The 21,412-nt window shown below is 40.0% G+C and overlaps 1 pseudogene; it reads right to left on the minus strand.

Annotated features, from left to right (window-relative positions):
• Nucleotides 1–15,561: 15,561 nt before the first annotated feature.
• LOC127136138 (zinc finger CCCH domain-containing protein 12-like) lies at nucleotides 15,562–17,230 on the minus strand (annotated as a pseudogene).
• Between the last annotated feature and the right edge of the window lie 4,182 nt (nucleotides 17,231–21,412).

Consider the following 21,412-nt stretch of genomic DNA (forward strand, 5'->3'; position numbering starts at 1 on the left):
ACACTTCATGGATCCCCAAGTCATGTGAACATGTTGGACCAAACCTAGGGCCTTGGCTCCTCGAGAATTGTGCTTGCTTGCTTGGTTGACTGATCTCCTGATCAGTTTGACCTAATTCCTTGATTGGCTTGCACTTGAAGCAAAAGAGGCAATGCAATGCTATGCAATGGACCATGATATGCTATGACCTAATATGAAAATGTTTGTACAATGATAGGTGCAAATTTGAGGTGTTACAGCTAGGCTATATCTGATAGTATTTGTATATGTTGTATTTGCAATAAATGTCTGGGATGGGCTTATAGATGCCATCGTTAGGAGGATGTCAGAATGAATGTTGACATGGAGTATATCTGAAAGATGTAGTTGAATCCTGAACGTAATTGATGAGGATGTCCGTCTGAATGGACCTTTGTTTTGACTGTATCAGGGGAATAATTAACCTGAAAAATAAAGTTAGCCTCATGCCATGTCATGATGCATGAGATGTTTTATGCTTTCGAAAATAACTGCGAACGATGTATGCATGCGTATGCTGTGAAATGATGTAATGAATGAATTATGCATCTGAAAAGTTCTTCCAGAGGACTCTACTGGGGAAAACAAATCTCAATCTTCTGGTTGGGAGATACTGGTATCGATGACCCTTTCTTAGCCGGGGATGCTTGATTTCTGTCTGATGATAGAAATATTCAACAGAGCCTGGCTAGGGATAGAAGAGATGACCAGTCTGTCTAGTGATGCCAATTTCTTCTGGGAAATAACTGGCTTTGCTGGGGAATAAGATTAGCAACTGGATTCATCGGAAAGTATGGTTAGACTTTATCCTCGACCCTAAAGTCCTTTTGTAACTGCCATTGTTATTTTATGCATGTATTTTGATAAACATTGATCATATTCAAATGCATATATCAATTCAAGTTAAATCAATGGACGTTTACGGAAACAAAACAGAGAAAGTAAAACAAAAGCATCTTTTTGGAAATGAAATTGTATTGATTTTGAAAGAGGGCCTATAAATAGGCAATTTGAGTACAAGGAGACAGAGATCCTAGTAAGAGGAAATTGTCAGGCAAACAAAGAGAAAGCTATGCAGAAAAAGTCCTATCGATTCTAATTCCACCACTGTCATTATGTCTTCAAGCATCTCATCTCCTGCTGTCGGATAGAAGTGATTGGCTTGTTCAGTCCCTTGAACTTGGTTGAAGCAGACAGAGAACGGGGCATAGTCATACGCTTTAATCCCTAATTTTTGCCTGGACCGCCTTTTCAGGTTTTCAGTCCACCGGGATACCCTTTTTTGCTCAAGCCGTCTTTTCAGGTTTTCGACTTTCCGGGTGTACGTCTTTATATGTTTATCCCTAATTTTTGCCCGAACCCTTTTGGTTCGCCGGGATGCCCTTACTTTTGCCTAGGTACGTCGACCTAGCGGGTCTCTTTTATGCGTAGTATTTTTTGACTATGTCTGCGTTCACGGGATGCGGGAAGTCTTCGCCATCCATTGTAGCTAGTATCATGGCTCCACCAGAGAATACCTTCTTAACTATAAACGGCCCTTCGTATGTGGGAATCCATTTGCCTTTGGGATCACCTTGTGGTAGAATGATACGCTTGATAACTAAGTCGCCGATTTGGTACACTCGTCTCTTGACCTTTTTGTTGAATGCCTGGGTCATGCGCTTCTGATATATCTGCCCATGACAAACAGCCGCAAGTCTCTTTTCATCAATCAGATTTATCTGATCGAGTCGAGTTTGAATCCATTCATCCTCATCTAAGCCTGCATCTTTCACAATTCTTAGAGGGGGAATTTGAACTTCCACTGGTAAAACGGCTTCCATTCCATAGACTAAAGAGAAAGGAGTTGCTCCTGTCGAAGTGCGTACTGAAGTGCGATAACCGTGAAGAGCAAACGGTAACATCTCATGCCAGTCTTTGTACGTCACCGTCATCTTTTGTATGATCTTCTTGATATTCTTATTAGCAGCCTCCACGGCACCGTTCATCTTTGGCCGGTACGGAGAAGAGTTATGGTGTTTTATTTTGAACTGCGTGCAGAGTTCAGTAATCATCTTGTTGTTCAAATTAGTACCATTGTCAGTAATAATTCTTTCAGGGATGCCATATCGACAAATGAGATTATTCTTGATGAATCGTGCCACCGCATTCTTGGTGACAGAAGCGAATGAGGCGGCCTCTACCCACTTTGTAAAGTAATCAATAGCAACAAGGATGAAACGATGCCCGTTAGAAGCAGTAGGTTTAATCTCTCCAATCATATCAATGCCCCACATTGCAAAGGGCCAAGGTGCTGTCAACACGTTCAATGGAGCAGGAGGCACATGTACTTTATCCGCATATATCTGGCACTTGTGACAGGTTCTGGAGTGATGATGGCAATCAGCTTCCATGGTAGACCAATAATACCCTGATCTCAGAATCTTCTTGGCCATCGTATGCCCACTAGAATGAGTCCCAAAAATACCATCATGCATGTCTTCCATAATCTTTTCTGCTTCCTTTTTATCCACACAGCGAAGCAAAGTCGAATCATGATTACGTTTGTATAATAATCCATTACTCAAAAAGAATTTAGCGGAGAACTTCCTCAGAAATTTTCTGTCATTGATAGATGCCTCTTCAGGGTATTCCTGAGTTTCCAAATATCTTTTTACTTCGTGGAACCAAGGTTTCTCCTCTACTCCATCAGCGTTAAGTTCATAACAATACGCTGGTTCATCTAACCGTTCAATGGTGATCATGGGAGCTTCGCTGCCCCATCTGACTCTGAACATAGATGACATGGTAGCCAATGCGTCTGCCAACTGATTCTCTTCTCGTGGAATGTGTTCGAATGTAATCTCTTCGAAGTATGGGATTAATGTTAACACCCGCTCTCGATAAGGGATGAGATTCGGATGTTTAGTGTCCCATTCTCCTTTGATCTGACTGACTACTAGGGCCGAGTCTCCATACACCCTCAAAAACTTGATTCTCAGGTCTATAGCAGCCTTAAGTCCCAAAATACATGCTTCATACTCAGCCATATTGTTGGTGCAATCAAAGCATAGTCTGGCAGTGAAGGGCGTATGGCAACCCCGGGGAGATATAATTACAACACCAACACCGTTGCCCAATGCATTAGAAGATCCATCGAAAACCATAGTCCATCGGGATCCAAGTTCGGGTCTTTCATCCGGTCCATGTTCTTCCTAATCAGTAACAAGCATGACATCTTCATCCGGGAACTCAAAATTCATAGATTGCTAATCATTCACCGCTTGATGAGCCAAATGATCGGCTAGCACGCTTCCTTTGATTTCTTTCTGGGTAGTATACTGGATGTCATACTCTGTTAAAATCATCTGCCATCTTGCTATTTTTCCGGAGAGGGCAGGTTTCTCAAATATGTATTTGATAGGATCCATCTTAGAAATCAATAAAGTGGTATGATTCAACATGTATTGTCTTAGTCGGCGAGCAGCCCAGGCCAAAGCACAGCAAGTTTTCTCGAGCAGTGAGTATCTTGTTTCACAGTCGGTAAACTTTTTGCTAAGGTAGTATATGGCATGCTCTTTTCGGCCAGACTCGTCATGTTGTCCCAACACACACCCCATTGAATTTTCTAACACGGTCAAATACATGATTAAAGGTCTTCCTTCAACTGGTGGCATCAGAATGGGAGGTTTTTGAAGATACTCCTTGATTTTGTCGAAAGCTTCTTGACATTCATCATTCCATCTCATCTCTTGATTTTTCCTCAGCAATTTGAAGAGGGGTTTGCAGGTAGCAGTCAAGTGGGAGATAAATCGGGCAATATAATTCAAACGTCCCAAGAAACCTCTGACCTCTTTATTTGTACGGGGAACTGGCATTTCTTGAATAGCCCTCACCTTAGCCGGGTCAACCTCAATCCCTTTACCACTGACAATAAAGCCCAAGAGTTTGCCGGATCTTACTCCAAAGGTGCATTTGTTCGGGTTCAACCTCAACTTGTATTTCTTCAACCTCTCGAACAGTTTGTATAAATGATCGAGATGCTCTCCCTCAGTATGAGATCTGGCTATCATGTCATCCACATACACTTCTATTTCATGATGGATCATATCATGGAACAAAACCACCATAGCACGCTGGTACGTTTCCCCTGCATTCTTTAAACCAAATGGCATTACTTTATAACAGAACGTGCCCCATTGCGTTACAAACGTAGTTTTCTCCATGTCCTCAGGCGCCATCTTAATCTGGTTATAACCTGAGAATCCATCCATGAATGAGAATACCTTGTGTTGAGCGGTGTTATCTACCAGAACATCAATGTGCGGAAGTGGAAAGTCGTCTTTGGGACTCGCTTTATTCAAATCTCTGTAGTCTACACACATTCGCACCTTGCCATCCTTCTTCGGCACTGGTACCACATTAGCAACCCATTGAGGATAAGAAGTAACAGCCAGAAAACCTGCATCAAATTGTTTCATAACCTCGGCTTTGATTTTCTCAGACATTTCAGGACGCATGCGACGAACCTTTTGCTTAACAGGACGACAATCTTCCCTCGTTGGCAGCCGATGTACTACTATATCAGTATCCAGTCCTGGCATGTCGTCATAAGACCAAGCAAAAATCTCTACATAGTCATGTAACATCTGAATCAACCTTCTTTTGACACTGTTTTCCAAGCCTGCTCCTATTTTGACTTCTTTCTTGTCTACTTCGGTACCCAGATTTACAATCTCAACTGACTCCTCGTGCGGCTGTATAGTCCTCTCTTCCTGCAGTAACAGTCTGGCAAGTTCTCCAGGTACTTCACAATCTTCCACACTTCCATCCTCGGCTTGGTAGATCGGATTTTCAAAGTCATAATGAACAGTAGTAGAACTATTATCAACAGGATCCAGAGTGGGTATGGATTCCTGACTAAAGGAAATCGGGATAGTGTCTTCAGCCTTCCAATTATTGAGTCCGTCGCCAATTATTGGGAAAATCCAGCTATCCAGGTCGCAATCGCTGTCAGCGTCTTCTACAACATTAATTTGACTCTTGGCTACCTTCTCAGAGCTAAACCCCAGGCCAAATTTGTCAGACTTGTACGGTACGTCGATCAGTTGACCCCAGCCAGTACAGCCACCATCTTCAACCACAGCTTGAGCGTCCTTCAGGGAAATCATAGCAGGAGGAGTCCGAATAACCTTGGGCACATCGGAAGTTGGCTTAAGGACAGGATTGGTCGGAGGAACTACTTCAAATGACTGACAAGGAGTCTCAATGAATTCACCATCCATCTCGACGTATCTGAAGGCATGCACACTACTGACAATGTACTCTTCTTCTCCACACACGGTGACAATTTTGCCCTCTGTGGGATACCTCAGCTTTTGACGGAGAGACGAAGCTACAGCACCTGACCCATGAATCCAAGGGCGTCCCAATAAGCAGGAATAGGCAGGACGAATGTTCATTACATGGAAGGTAGTATTGAAGACTTGAGGTCCTATCTTGATAGGGAGGACTACTTCGCCATGGACAACACTCTTCGCACCATCGTAAGCACGTACCACAATGTCACTAGGTTTCAGTTCGATGCTTTTACAGTCCAGCTTATCCAGCACAGCTGTTGGCAGCACATTCAAGGAAGAGCCATTATCGATCAACACATGAGACAAAGTGATTCTCCTACACTCAATGGAGATATGCAGGGCTTTATTGTGATTCTTTCCCGCTGGTGTCAGGTCAGCATCGGAAAAGCCTAGGCCATTGTCAACAGCCAAGTGAGCAACATAATTTTCGAACTGATCGACAGATGTTTCCTGAGGCCCATGAGCAGTCTTCAAGAATTTTATCAATGCATTGGCATGAGATTCAGAAGATAACAGCAAGGATAACATCGAGATCTTAGACGGGGTATGCCCCAACTGTTCTACCACATCGAAATCACTCTTGCGGATGATTTTCAGCACTTCTTCCATTTCCTGTTTGGCAACATCTTCGGGAGTAACTTCGACCGGTGTCTCTGACTGAGAAGGATTGACTGGTTCCTTTCCTCGAGTTTCAAGGACAGGAGGTGAGATTTCTGGAGAGAAGATCCTTCCACTTCGAGTAATTTTACTAGTCCCAACGATGCCATTAGGATTAGTAGAATTGTCAATTTGCTTTACGCCATGGACGTAAACATCACCGCCATAATTCCACGGAATAGCTTTGCTTGAGGAATACGGGATCGGGCCAGGTGCAGTAATGATTAGGGGAGCTACCCTGGGCTCAACAGTAATCTTCACAGGCGCCCTAGTAGCGGTAATCTTCACTGGAACTTTGGACCTAGCAATCACAGATATTTCTTCAATAGGGTTTTCCGCCTTAGGAATCTTTTCGAAGAGAACTGTACGATCATCCATCAGCCGTTGAATACCATTCTTCAATTCCCAACAATCATCTGGTTGGAATATACAGAGATTGCAATCTTCAGCACAACCTGGAAATAAACCAGCTTGCAATAAATTCCTCTTTATGATCGGGAGAGGAGATGTTAAGTCCGCCACATTGGAAACGTGATCGTCGTCATCCACGACATTAACCGTCTTGTCATGATTAGGCATAGGAGCAGTGATGACATTAGGGGTCTCCGGAGGCTCAAACTCAATTTCTCCAGCTTCGATCATATCCTGAATCTTATTCTTCAATGACCAGCAATCGTTTGTATCATGCCCGGGGCTATCGGAGTGATATGCACACTTGGCATTAGGGTTATAACGAGAAGAAGTAGTGTTGGGATTCGTAGGAGGATCTCTGAGGGTGATCAAATTTGCCTTTAGCATTCCCTGCAGTGCCTGTGCCAAGGTCATATTGATCCTGGTAAACTGCCTTCTTGGCCTGTCTTGTTTGGGCTGGAAGTTTTGAGATGATGGTGCTGCAATCGTAACTGCTCCGATGTCATGGTCACGGTTTTTCTTGTTACGACCCTTTTGACCGTACACAGCATTTGATTCATTCCTCCCCTGATAGGACCTTTTGGTGCTTGCAGAGGCAGCCGCCTGTATCTTTCCACTTCGGATGCCGCTTTCAACACGTTCACCTGTCAATATAAGTTCAGTGAAACCTGATGAAGAACTTCCCAGTAGATGGCTGTAGAATGGGCCGGTCAGTGTGCCCATGAACATATCCACCAATTCTCTGTCAGTCATAGGGGGTTTGACTCTGCCAGCCAAATCTCTCCACTTTTGAGCATATTCTTTAAAGCTTTCTTTAGATCCCATAGTCATATTCTGCAGCTGTAGCCGGGTAGGCGCTAGTTCAGAGTTATACTGGTACTGTTTATAGAAAGCTGTTGCTAAATCAGTCCAGGTGCGGATGTCAGAGCTCTCGAGCTGATAATACCATTCCAACTGTGTGCCAGACAGGCTCTCTTGGAAGAAATGGATCCATAGCTTCCTGTCAGTGGTATGCGGCTGAATCTTTCTCACATAAGCTCTCAGATGCATCTGAGGACAGGACGCACCGTCGTACTTAGTGAAAGTGGGGATTTTGAATTTGCGAGGAATGGTCACATCGGAGACCAGACCCAAACTTTCAAAATCCAGACCGGGCGCCTTCTGACCCTCCATAGCTAGCATACGTTCTTCCAGCAACTTGTACTTATCATCTCTTGGAGAGTACTGTTCATTTTCATAATCTTCATCGTCGTCCTCAGGGTTGAAGAGATCGGCATTCTCCTCTTCTGAATCATTCTCTGTCTCCTCTTCTGGACCATTCGGGATCACAAACTTGACTCCTGCGGCCTGTCCTTTACGCCTTCTTCCCGGGTTAATGAAACTCACAGCTTTCTTGTCTTTCTTCTTTTCGAGCAAAAGAGCCTTCAGTTCCTCCTGCCCCTTGGATAAGCTTAGCATCATCTCCTTGAATTGAGCATTCTGAGTCTGGAGATCTTTGACAGTTTGTTCGAGATCCATTTTTCTGTTTGTAAGGAAGACCGTGAGAACATTGAACTTGTAGAATACCTGTTATGCAGTGTTATGTTATGCTATGCAATGTATGAAATGTTTTCAAGGACTTTTGGAATTTAACTTTGCGTAAATCACCAACAAGAGAGAAATGTTTATTGCTAATTTCTTTGACCAATGTTCATTACAAAAGGAATAATAATAAAAATACAATGAAAGCTCAAGTCTCCCAGGGGCGGCTTCTTTTTGGGCGAAGATACGCATTGAGTCTTCGTTCCTCATTAAGCTGACTGGTAAGTTCTAACACTTTCTTCCTTTCTGCGACGAACTGAGTCTCGAAAGTATCCCTTTCTTCTCTCAACTGGATCCAGGATCTCTTTAGTTCCTCAACATTGGTAGGCATATCTGGATAAGGAATGATCTGAGGAGCACCTCCTTCAGCTTCAGGTTCGACAATCTGAGGTCCGATTGCAAGATATGGCATGACAAGTTCACGAGCTCTGGCGCGTACCCATCTGAGATAAGATTCCATAGGAATAGAATTTTTCTGTCCTAACGTACCTCTCTTCACCATGCCCCAAGCTCGTACAAATCTTTGACGGAGGCCTTGGGAATCGTTGTCATAGTCGAACACAATGCCTTCGATGATCATTTCATGTGGACCATCTCTTCGAGCACAACCAAACTGTCGCAGAGCTAAAGCAGGATTATAAGTAATACCTCCTCTTATTCCTAGGAGTGGTACATTAGGGAACTCGCCACAACGGTCAATGATGGTAACATTTTCCTTGAACTGAGGACACCAACAGATGTCTGGGTGGGAGAGCGACATTATCCTTTGAGACCATTTCAAATTCTGCTCGTTCTTCAAGACCGATTGAGGAAGGTGCGAAATAAACCACCTAGACAACAAAGGTATGCAGCACATGAGAGTCCCTTGCTTCTTCATGGTACGAGTGTGGAGGGAATGCAAAATGTCTCCCAGCAAGGTAGGTACAGGGTTATGAGTGAGAAATATCTTAATAGCATTCATGTCTATGAATTGGTCTGGATTAGGGAATAACACCAAGCCATAGATTAGCAATGCCAGGATGTCTTCGAAAGCACGGACATTCACAACTTTTAAGAATTCTCGGGCCTTATTTGTCAGGAATTTGGCAAGTAAACCCTTAACTCCACTCCTTGTTACCCAATTAGCTTCAATGTCGGACTTCGTCATGTGTAAAGCTGCGGCAACTTCTTCAGACTTCGGAACCTTTTCTAAACCACTGAACGGTAGTTGATCAAGGATAGGTATCCCAAGCAGTCTGGAGAATTCTTCCAATGTGGGTACCAACTGATAATCTGGGAATGTGAAACAATGATGTTTAGGGTCGAAGAACTGGAATAAAACTCTCATCATATCTTCTTTGAACCCAGTGGTAACTACATTGAGAAGAGAACCATGTCTCTTGATGAACTGCGCATGATCGGAAAGTTCTGACACTAAGTTCTTGAGTTGAGGAGAGATTGCTACAAGATTAATCCGGATGGTCTTCCTGGGAGCCATAGCTTTACAAAACAGAGTAAAGTTAAATCCCTAAGTCCTTGAAATGGTTATAATGTCATGATATTATGATGTTATGATGTTATTATGTTATGATGTTATGATGTTATTATGTTATGATGTTATGTAAACAAACACAAGCAAGTCACACAATAATCACTCCTAAGTTTTAAGGCTTGCATGAGTTCCATAGGTAAGTACCCTCCCTACTGAAGTTTGGTTGGTTCAACCTGTCCTAAAATAGTAACCGGGTTCTAAAAGGATCTCCAATCATTGACCTTCCTTCAAGTCCACTTCAGTGCAACACCAAGTGGTTGACCGAAGCTTCCCTAAAGTCCAATCTCAAGGAGTGTAGTATCGAGTCTCAACCAACCCCAGTCGGAACCGAAGTCAGTTATCTCACTACTTTCTAATGGCCAGGATGAGTCAATTAGGGTTCTAAAGGTCTGGTTAATGCTTTAATGACACCACGCAGATGCCAAATTTTTCCTCAAGTAAACATGAGGAACATCAGGACATCCAAAGTGTCACATTAACCGTAGCCATCATTTTAACCATTCCAGTATACGCCGGATAGTCGCGATGATCTATTGCTACTTACCTAAGGTACACTAGATCCGGGTGTAGGATCTTTCACTCAAGAATACCCAAGCAATCCCTTAAAAGTAAATCAGACAATTTTAAATAAGTGATCTTGTTTTTTTAAGGTAACCTCTCTTGTAATCATCCCCAGTAGAGTCGCCAGTTCTGTCATACGGTGAACTGACTTGGGGTATTTTGCTTTTTATCGCAATGTCGCGGATAGCAAGAGTCGCCACCGACTTTTCTTTTATCCAATAAGGAAAGGTGGAAAAGAACAGGAAAGACCTCAATAGATTTTGGGTTCGGGAGGTACATTATACAAAGGGAAGGTATTAGCACCCTTTGTATCCACGGTTATCCATGGGCTCTTAATTGCTGGATCACTTATATTTTTGTCTGAAAAGTGTTGGTGAATTGTTTAAAAATGTTTCGAAAAGAGAGTTTAACTTTGTAATGATTCTCGTATGAATGTATACAAAGTATTTATCTCGTTTGATTTTGAAAAACAGTTTAGAAAAATATAACTTGGTAATGATTCTAGTATGAATGTATACCAAGTGGTGATTTTCTAGGACTTGCAAAGTGTGAGGGGTGGAAAATGTTTTAGGTTATGATCCAGTAATTGAGAGTTATGCCTTCCTAAGGTCGTTATGGGCATTTCCTATCCTTATGAGGGTAAAACTGTCCTTACTATTGAGAAGTAAGTAGTTTTATCCTTTGGATGTAAAAGGGTCATTGTAGGGTCATCGATAGGTCATTGAAGGCAACAGTTGTAAGGATACCTTAGCATTCGAGGGGACGATCATCATTTAACCGTAGGCTACACCGAAGGGACATCGAGGGACAAAATCATATTTTCGAAGGCAACATCCGAGGGACCATGATTTATTTTATGATGATTTAACCGAAGGGTCTTTGCTAAATGTATCCCTACATTCGCGGGACACGACCGTTATACCGTAATACCGTAGGGCAGCAAAGAGAGGTCCAAGATCACATATTTAAAGGCCGTATTTTACAATCACTTAGGCAATTAGGATGAATCTCCACATTAAAATCAATACATTAAAATCAGCTAAGTAATGGAGGGTGGATCTCCACATTAAAATTAATACATTAAAATTAATTAGGTAATTTAGGGTGATACTCCACAAAGGGCATCCCACAAATAAAGTGGAATACCTATCTAGCTAGCTTTCCCGGCGATGTGTGAACCTTTTCAAAACTCAGCAAACATGTCAGAATACCAAATCAGGGTGCAATCGAGAATTACACCACAAAAGAAACCAGAACAGCAGTAGGGTCAGATAAACAATGCATGGCTATGATAAAAACATGACAGGTGGGCAAAAGTCAGAACAGAAAAGTCGGCTGCTGTCACGTTCGCTCCTGCTTCGCCTAGCGAAGTCTTAGCGAACACTCGTTGCATGCTCGCTTAGCGATGTGCTAGCGAGCGGCTGCGGATTCCGGTTTTAATAACGATATAATGGCAGCAAGCTTCACACCTTATAGCATTCATTACAGAGATTATGTGGTTAGACATTCAGATGTTCATGCATACTTAAATTCATATGTAAAACTTAAGATAGTTTCATAAATTCAATCATGATACCATGTGCAAATTAAGAACATAAGGTAGTAATAGCAATGCCAACCTGTTTGTAATCGAATTGTAACCTTGAATTGGCCGATCGGATCGAATTAAGCGGAAGTGACCTTGCTGCCGCCGGCTTTTCCTTCAGGGTTTCCTTTAGGGTTACTCGGAATTCTCAGGGTTAGCCTCCAGGGTTTTCCGTCTGTGAGCGCTAGGGTTTGCTTGCTAGGGTTCTCCTTTCGTCCTTTTTCGTCCTCTTTTCGTCCTCTCCTTTTCTGACTGGAGTTGTGGTATTTATAATGCCCTTTTTTCATGACCTAATGGGCTCAGAGTGAAGCCCAGAATTTTCTGTTATCTGCCAACTTCGCTAGGCGAGCGTGTAGCGAACGTTCGCTAGGCGAGCGTGCAGCGAACGTTCGCTAGGCGAAGGATTTGCTCGCCTAGCGAGCAGGCCAGTTTGGGCCATTTTCTGGATTGGGCCACTCGTGAGCTGGGCCTTTGTTCCTTTAAGATCAGTGTCATAAAAATGAGTCGGAGTGCCCTGAAAAATGTCTTGAAATATTAATTGGCAAATTTTGGGGTATGACATCAGGAATCTAACAGCTGTGCTAAAATCCAGGAAACTAACAATCGTGCTAAAATTAAGAGGCCTAGCATATAGCCTATTTGTTAGCACCCTAATATGTGAAAATTAGGTTAACTTGCTTAACCTTAATTTTAGAAAATTCAAGTACAAGGCCCAAGTTCTGCATTATAAAAGGAAGGCAGTCCTACTTTCAGCAATTCAGGGGTTTGAAGCGTGAAGCATTTATTGTATCATCATATTTCACTGTTGTACTTTGTTTGTGTCTTGTATTAGGTTTTACTTGTGAGCCCAGCAATTATCACCTAGATGATTGCATTGGACTAGGGTGTTCATTGAGTTGTAATTGTTGTGTCACTCTAAGCTTTTAAGCGTGAGTGTTGTGTTTCTTGATTAAAGCTGTTAAGCACAATCAAGAGTTGTTTGAAGTATAACTTTGCCATTGACTTTAAATTAATTAAAGGTTGTAATCACTGTGGTGATTGAGGGGGAGTGAGTAGGAACTCTGGTCTTAGTTTAGATTGAAATTGCATTTGGTAGGTCTTAAGTGATAGGATTAAACAGTTGGTTAAAGTCCTGAATTAATACTGCTTATAGTGGATTTCCTCCCTGGCTTGGTAGCCCCCAGCGTAGGTGTGTTTGTCACCGAACTGGGTAAACAATTGTGTGTGTCTTTTACTGCATTTTTCATTTACCTTCTGCATACATTTCCTGTCTGCGCAGAATTGGATGTCATAACATCCAATGTGACATCGATAGTCTGTTACTAGAATTTCAGTCAACATTTTAGAAATGAACAATTGTTTGTTGCTCGTGAACATATGCTTGAATGAGTCTGCATGGAGGTCAGTAATTGGGGTTTGGCATTGTAATCAGAAGGCCTGACAATGATTCAAATAGAAGGCAAACATTTGCAACCATGAGATACGAGAGACTGACACATATGTTCCACTTATTTAGAATTTGAAACATGATGATACATGGAAATTTAATGTGAATGTCCATATAAATTTCTCAAATACTGTAAGGTGAATGATACATGGAAATTTAATGTGATTTATGGTATGCATGATCATGCTTTACAAACGAGCTAGCCAGTCATTCCATCGCATGTCGTCATAAATCGGAGGAGAAGGAAATTGTTTCAGACATGTTTTTGAATGTATTATCGTCAACTATACGATTTAATATATATATATATATATATATATATATATATATATATATATATATATATATATATATATATATTCAACAATTATGGTGTAAATGTTGACGTTTTCGGTTTACAAAATTTTATTGTTTACATTTTATGTTTTTGTTTACATAGTTTATGGTGTGATTCTGGTTCAGGGTGAATATATATATGCATATCCGAATAAATTCCACACTAAATAAAAAAACACATAATACCTGTTACGAATGTGCATATCTGTAAACACCCATTTTTGTAAAAAAAAAAAGGATTTATCTAGAGGACATATTTCTCGTCAATCTGAAAACCAAATTGAGTATTTTCCTGCGATATTCAAAAAAATCGGAGAGTTATCAAACTCGAGTATCGTTACCATCGTTTGACAATGAAGAAAATGTACACTTCATCAACTTTGAGCTGAAGACAAATGAAGATTTAAAGGTCATGTAGAGTACATTTTATCGTTGCCCATCAAAGGGTCCGATTGAAGTGGATGCTAAGATTGCAAGATCCACCGATGATATTATCAATATGTTGCAACGTCCTAAACTACCCATTTATAACAATATGTAATTTTAAATTTATGTTAACAACTATCTATGTAATGTTGAATGCTTTAATTTAATGTCAAGTTCTTTTTCTAGATCTTTCTCATATTGTCTCTGTTTTTGGGTTCAAGGATCAGAGTCAATTTTTGGATATGTATATCCGAATTAAACCTCAATACACTTCTAGAGATGTAATCCGAACTAAAATTAAGTATACCAAGGGTGACTCACTCGTTTGCGTTCAATTTTATGAAAAATGAATGCGTCCGAAGATGAATCTCAAAAATTTAGAAATATTTTTTGGCTTCACCGAAATTTTTAAAAAAAGTATAAGAATGGAAAAAGAAATTGTCTTCCTAAATCCCCATGCAAATAACCCCTTAAACCAAAGTTGGAGTAAAGGTCCAAACTTTTATTCTCAATCTATTTTTCTTTTAAAAAAAATTAGTTTTATCTTCATTTTCATAGAAAAAAAATGGTAAAACACATTACTTTCATCTTTCTAAAATAACACTGTTTTATATTTTCAGGAAAAAGATTGTACTTTCATTATAAAAAAATTCTAAATAAAAATTATTTTCTAAACAAAATTATTTCTCAAAACAATTGGATTTTGAACCACTTACAAAAGCATTTCCTGAACAGGAGACAAGTGAGAAAAATAGGTGATGTATTCTCCAAAGTAAAAACATATTAATATGGGATGCAGATCCTCTCCTGTCCCTCTCTCATATTTTCCATGTTGTTCCAATCTTAGTCTTCTGTGCATTAACATGTCATGGACTCTTCAAATTTCAAATATGGCTCCAATAAGCTTGCAAATCACTTGTGTCAACTACTTGAGTAAACATTGCACTATACTATACTTTTTACCAAATAAAAATCCGTATACCAAAGTTTCATATCTTGAAGGATACCTGTTACTAATGACTTACCGACATAATTTGTTTAGTTAACATTAACTGAACTCCAATCACCATATTCAGCCAGAGTTGCTCTCTGAATTGGTGGTAGAGTCGGTCATTAATAAAACATACTTGTTCGCTTAACCATGTTCTATCACATGGTAGCGAGTACCTGTTTTATATATAGGAGGAAAATATTCTCATACCAGCCGTTTTCATTGAATTGCACCCATGCTGAGTACATATCTCATCTGCTAATTAAAATATGTTAATGCAAAACAAACATATGATATATATAAACTCCATGCTAATCACATTTTCATATTTTCATATATATATATATATATATATATATATATATATATATATATATATATATATATATATATATATATATATATATATATATATATATAATATATATATATATATATATAATATTATATATATATATATATATATATATATATATATATATATATATATATGATATAGCTTATTTAAAATATGAATTTTGGTTCAGAAATTTGACCTATATTCACTCAACCTAGACTCCCACAATAGGTTACTAATTACCCGGAAAAAGAAGGTAACTATATGTTTTCAAAATTGTTTGTCAGCGGAGAAGAATCCTTATCCAAATGTCGGTTGTCTCCAAGAGTAAAAAATTCAACTCATGACTCCGCTGTACTTGGCAATTCGGGAGGTAAATCATCAATCCAATCCCCATAAATACGGTTGATCTTGTTTAATTTCTTCCAAAGTAATTCCTTCTTTGCCTTCTTCTCCTCTTCCGTCATCGCAGATACACTTGCTGGTAATGTAGGTGCGTTATTGGCCGAAGAACCTGTAGTTGGTAAAATTCGAATGACAGCTTTTGTTGAATTTGCTATGGCAACTGCAGCTTCCGCTTCAATGCCTCCACCAGGAACTTGTAACTCTGAATAGCAAAACAACCAATACTTCATCAATTAGAAGAAGATACATGGAAACCAAACATTTTCAATTGTTATAATCATCTTTTAATTTTTGTTCACATAATACATAAGTATGACACGAAAACAAACAAGATATTAAAAAACGGCTATGGCCACAAAGGTACATCAGGTTCATCTAGTACGACGCCGTAAAGGTAAAAGGAGTAACAGTGCTGTTCATGTTGGATGGCGAAATATAAACACGCCATTGCAACTTATGGCAACGCCGTGGTGGACATCCCTTTACAAACTGTCGACGGCAGTTGTCAAAAAATCTGTCACACCCTTTATTGCTAGATAGCCGCATAGCGGAAGTTGGACAAACCGCTATGCGCTAAGCTATTTATTACAAAATGTTGTCAAATAGCCACTATAACAGCACTATTTTCATAGCAAAATTTTATCAATCCGCTATTGAAAATACTGGTCACACCATTCTGCCATGGTTTTGCATCCTTTGGCGGCAGGCACAAAATCTTTCGCACCATGGCGCCGCAATGATGGAAATACACAAAAGAAGTAATCACTAATGATACAGATAAGTGTCCATTACTTTTAAACTGAAGCAGCATCTGTTGTATAATTAAAATACCAGCTAGCAAACTAAACATGAAAACATCTTACACAACAAGGAAACCAACACACAATCATATTAGAAACGAAAAGCAGTCCTATTACCTGCATCACCATGAGCAAAGTGACAGCCATTACCAAAGGGACAGCTCCCGGTATTTTTCCACCTGAGACAGATCTTAGTCTTCCAATAAGTGCCCCTTTCCTGCTTACTTCCAGCCCTACTTCCTTCCAAATTATTACAAGTCTCAATGCTGATTGCTGACGACTCTCTTGTTTTCCATGGGTCGTCCCTAAACTTGGCAGGATTCTCGTGAAGAAAGTTACAGTTATTACCATAAGGACATATCTCACCATTGCAATACTTCTTGCACAGCTTCATCTTCTGAATGATTTTTTCGTCATCATTCCAATTCGCGCCCAACTGCAGTCGTTCTTCGGTACGAGGACCGACAAGCTCCTGCCAGTTCGGTGGGGGCTGCCTTATCTCATCAGCCCCATGAGCATAGGTGCAATTCTCCCCGTTTCTGCAGCTACCAAGCCCGAACTTGGTACAAATACGGGTCTTGAAGAAAATGTTGCCGGTTCGTCTGTTTGGTGCATTGGATTGCTTGTTGTCCGGAACCCTTGACCTTCGGAAGGAATGGGAAGCATCGGATGCTGAACGTGGATTGTTGCTGATCGGGAATTGAGGCGGCGTCACGTCAATGATATCGGTGCTGCTTGATGATGAGAATTGCGGTGGTGACATCTTCAACGTTGGAATGTTTGGAATACTGTCGGAATGATTCATGGCTGCTGATAAAACCAAAAAAAAATATAGATGAAATTTAGAGTCTTTTTTATTTGTTTATCGTTGATCAATGAGATCAACGTTCAGAGAAACTTTGGAACCGAGTAAAAAAGTTGTATGTAGAACGAAACAGTGACATGCAAATGGTTACAATGTTATGAAATGATGAATGCAAAAGAGTAAAAAGAAAACAGAAAGAAAAGTGTACTGTTGACGTTGAGTGACTGACCTAATTTCGAGGCAGAGAAAAAACAGGACAAGAATATCGGAGAAATGAAAAACAAGAATCTTGGATATCCTAGACGAGAATTTTTGGAGAAAACATAATGCGATGTTCAAGCTTTGGATTTTTCAAGTCAGTTTGGAGTGCCGTACGTTTAAAAAGAGTGAAAAACGTATATATAGTACGCAGTTTAAGGTTTTTTGTTGGGTTAACAAAAAAAAACCTAGTTGCTGTCACAATCCTGTTGGACTAATCACTAGCCATTGTCACTAATTAAACTACAAGGGGGTGCGGACAAAATAAATGGAGTAAGAGAAGTATACAATATAATTATGTGTGTTATCACTTTTCAAATGGATTAAGCTTTAGCCGAGCAATGTTTGGAGCCTTTAATTTGCTACTCCCTAATTAAATCTGCCATTTTCCATTGCTTATATAAAAAAAAAAACATTGTCCTTACAAACTCATTTCTTAAATTTATAGGATTCACGCGCATTTTTTAAAAGTCTGGGACGATACCAGTATTTTCTTAAATTTATAGGATTCACGCGCATTTTTGAAAAGTCTGGGACGATACCAGTATTTTTGAAGCAACTAGCGAAAATTTCAAAAACATTACGTTTTATACCATAAATGACAAAGTTTTAGGGATTTTGTACCGAAAATTTCAAAATTTCTTATATTAATTCTAACAATTTAATCAGAAATTTCAAAATTTTCGGTATAAAATCCCATTGAGTTTCTCGGAAATTTCAAATATTTTGGTAGTTATAAACACTTTATTTTTTGTATCGGAAATGTTGAAAGTTCTGGTATGGATAAAAACTTTATTTTTTTACCGGAAATTCTGAAATTTCTGATAGTTGCTAATTTTTTATATAAAAAAGTTCCTTCTTTTGCAGTGAAATATAGATCAGGGACAACACTATTGCATGCAGAATTATCAGCAGAGCGACAAACCAAGCTAGAGTTGTTGAGGCCGAGTCTTTCCAGATACGGACTGGACGAGTGGTTTCAACCGGTTCACCTCGTAGCACTTGACACAGACAAGTACGATCAGTTGAGCAGCCTATAGATGAGGTGACGGATGAGGTGAGAGATGAGGTTGTTGCTGAGGAGGTTGTTGGGGAGGTAGTTGTAGAGGTTGTTGGGGTGATTGTTAATGACGTGGATGTTCAGGTTGTCCAACCAGATGATGTTGTTGTTGATCCAGTCTCACCTGTTACTACTGACACAGAGGTTACAACTCCTTCGACCGAGCCCTCTATGCACACTGACGGGGGATTCCCTGGAGGGCCCGTTGACCAGTCGGTGCTTATTGAGTATGTAGACCATATGGCATTACAACTATGGCAGGGTGAGGTATATGTCTTTTATGTTTAATTTGTTTATTATTGTGTCATGAAAGATAACTGCAAATGTTTTTTACATTTGTTTGTCATAGGATCGTCCCACAATGAAGTTAACTTTGCACAAGTCGAAGCTGAAGGAATTCCCGAAGATTTTGATGCCAGAGTATGTCAGTCGGATTGTACGTGATTTCGAGCTACTTGATTTTGTCCACTGCTCCCTCACCACGCTTGACGCATCGCTACTTACTACGTTTGTTAAGTGATGGAACAAGAAGACATCTTCATTTCATCTTCCGTTTGAGGAGATGACTATCACTCTAGATGATGTCTCTTCTTTGTTCCATCTCCCCATCAACGAAAGATTCTGGACGAATCTTATTCTTAGCATGTCGCTTGCATGTATGACTATTGTACAAGATTTAGGAGTTTATGAGATAGACATGCAGAAGGAGTTTGCCTTCAATAGGGGTGCTTACCTTCTTATGTTTTGGCTTTGGAAGACGTACGACGAACTTGTAATGGTTGTGAGTTATGAGGTTGTCGCTAGGGTGTACATGCTACATCTAGTAGCATGTACTCTTTTTGATGACATGTTAGGTGTTTATATCGATGCTTAATACGTGTGTCTGTTCAGTAGCATCGACGTTACCAGTTGGGCTTGGGGCCGCGCTGCATTGACCATCTTGTATAAGTGGTGACAATATTTGGCGACAATACTTGTTGGTTATTTGAGTATGATACATGTATGCTTGACATTATTATTTGTTGTTGACTTCTTATTGAATTGTTACAAATAACATTTCTTATGTCTTATTTGTTATGTCTGTGTTTTGATATCAGAGTTAGATATACAAGCATTTTCCCACAATCTATGATAGAAGGGTGCAACATTCCCCAGTGGGGGGCCCACGGGCGAGGAGATGGAATGGGAGGCAGTCACATCCGAGTGGTGTTGATGAGTATCGGAGGAGGCTCGATGCGCTGACTATAGATGATGTCATCTGGACACCATACTCTAATCATAGATTCCACCGTGAGTTCGAGGAGTCTTCATTATATTCAGGTTATATGCGGTGGAAGACCATGGTTGCTAGAGACTTGCCTAAGATTTGTCTACGACAGTATGGTTATGTTTAGAGTATCTCACGACCAGTTCCAGATATACCATTTGCGAGCATTGATTGGTGGTTTTAGAGTAACTTCATTAGCCCCAATCATGCCATTAGAGATCAAGCAGTTAGGGTTCAACATCCGTTATAGTGTGATGATGGTTATGAAGGAGAATGGAGATCCAAAACGCAGTGGAATTTAAAATTTCTCCTTTAATGATCCTTACGAATGGGCATGATCAGTGATAGAATCGTTACCTCTTGTGGCGATTATAACCTTTGATGCAGATCTACGGAGCGATCACGAACGTTGAACAATGACAATGCCTCTACTCAGTCCACACGAACGGATTCCTTCAATCTCAGTGCTAGCTGCTACGAATGAAGGCTTTGAGTGAGCGAGAGAGAGAGAGAGAGAGAGAGAGAGAGAGAGAGAGAGAGAGAGAGAGAGAGAGAAACGAAATTGCAACTGCAACAATGCTTCTACACAAGGGTTCTATTTATAAAACCACTTGTGTGGGCTGCAAGCTAAAAAGCCCACTCAAGTGTATATGACCCATATCTTATAATATGCCAAAATCACTTAAGCGTGTGGTACCTTACCATATTTGGTATTCTACTTAAGTACACCGTACCTTACGATGTTCTATAATTCACTTAAGGGCGCCGTACATTACGTTATTCCTTAATTATCCTATCTCTCATCAATCCGTCCTTTGTGTGTGACCCTATAGGTTTTCGCGGCATTGGCAATTATATTAAATCACGTATTTAACATAATAAACAGTGAGTGGTATCTAGCAACACATCACTGCTACCCAAGACACGAAAATATCATGTGATCTGACAAATCCTTCTGTGATAATAATTATGTGTATAATTACCCTTTTGTCCTTATGTCTATATTGAACACAAGGCATATACCGTGTCATCCTTATCCAGTTCAATATTGGGCCCATAGACATTTATCTTGTTACGCAGGATGTGCAAATTCCATCTAGGTCACTCATGTCACTTAACATGCTTCGTGGAGTACCCATCAACTGTCTTTATGGTCATCCAATTACGGACAATGTTTGATCAGCAATAAGGCACTCGACTCTACATCTAGGGTCCATAGTGGTTTCAGGTTGAAGGATGGTATACACCATTATCACCATGAGAATAACTTATGACACTTTGCATAACATTCTATATAGTATTCTCATAGCGGGTCAATCCAGTATAAATATTACTCTTAATATTCATACCTATGTTTAAGACTTGATGACTCTTTATCCATGATCCATGAGATGTGATCATCAGTCTATAAACATAATAGTCTTCATGCTTTAATGTTATCCCACTTCACAATAAAGCTCGACTACGGATACTTTAAGAATAGTGTCCTTATGTTTAATGTGATCTCATGATTAAGTCAAACTCAATACATTAAACGGACTAGCTATTCTAGGGACTTTATTAAACAAACATAATAAAGAAAAAGCCTTTTTATTAT

Source organism: Lathyrus oleraceus, chromosome 4, assembly GCF_024323335.1.
Source record: "Lathyrus oleraceus cultivar Zhongwan6 chromosome 4, CAAS_Psat_ZW6_1.0, whole genome shotgun sequence".
In the NCBI taxonomy this organism is placed as follows: domain Eukaryota; kingdom Viridiplantae; phylum Streptophyta; class Magnoliopsida; order Fabales; family Fabaceae; genus Lathyrus; species Lathyrus oleraceus.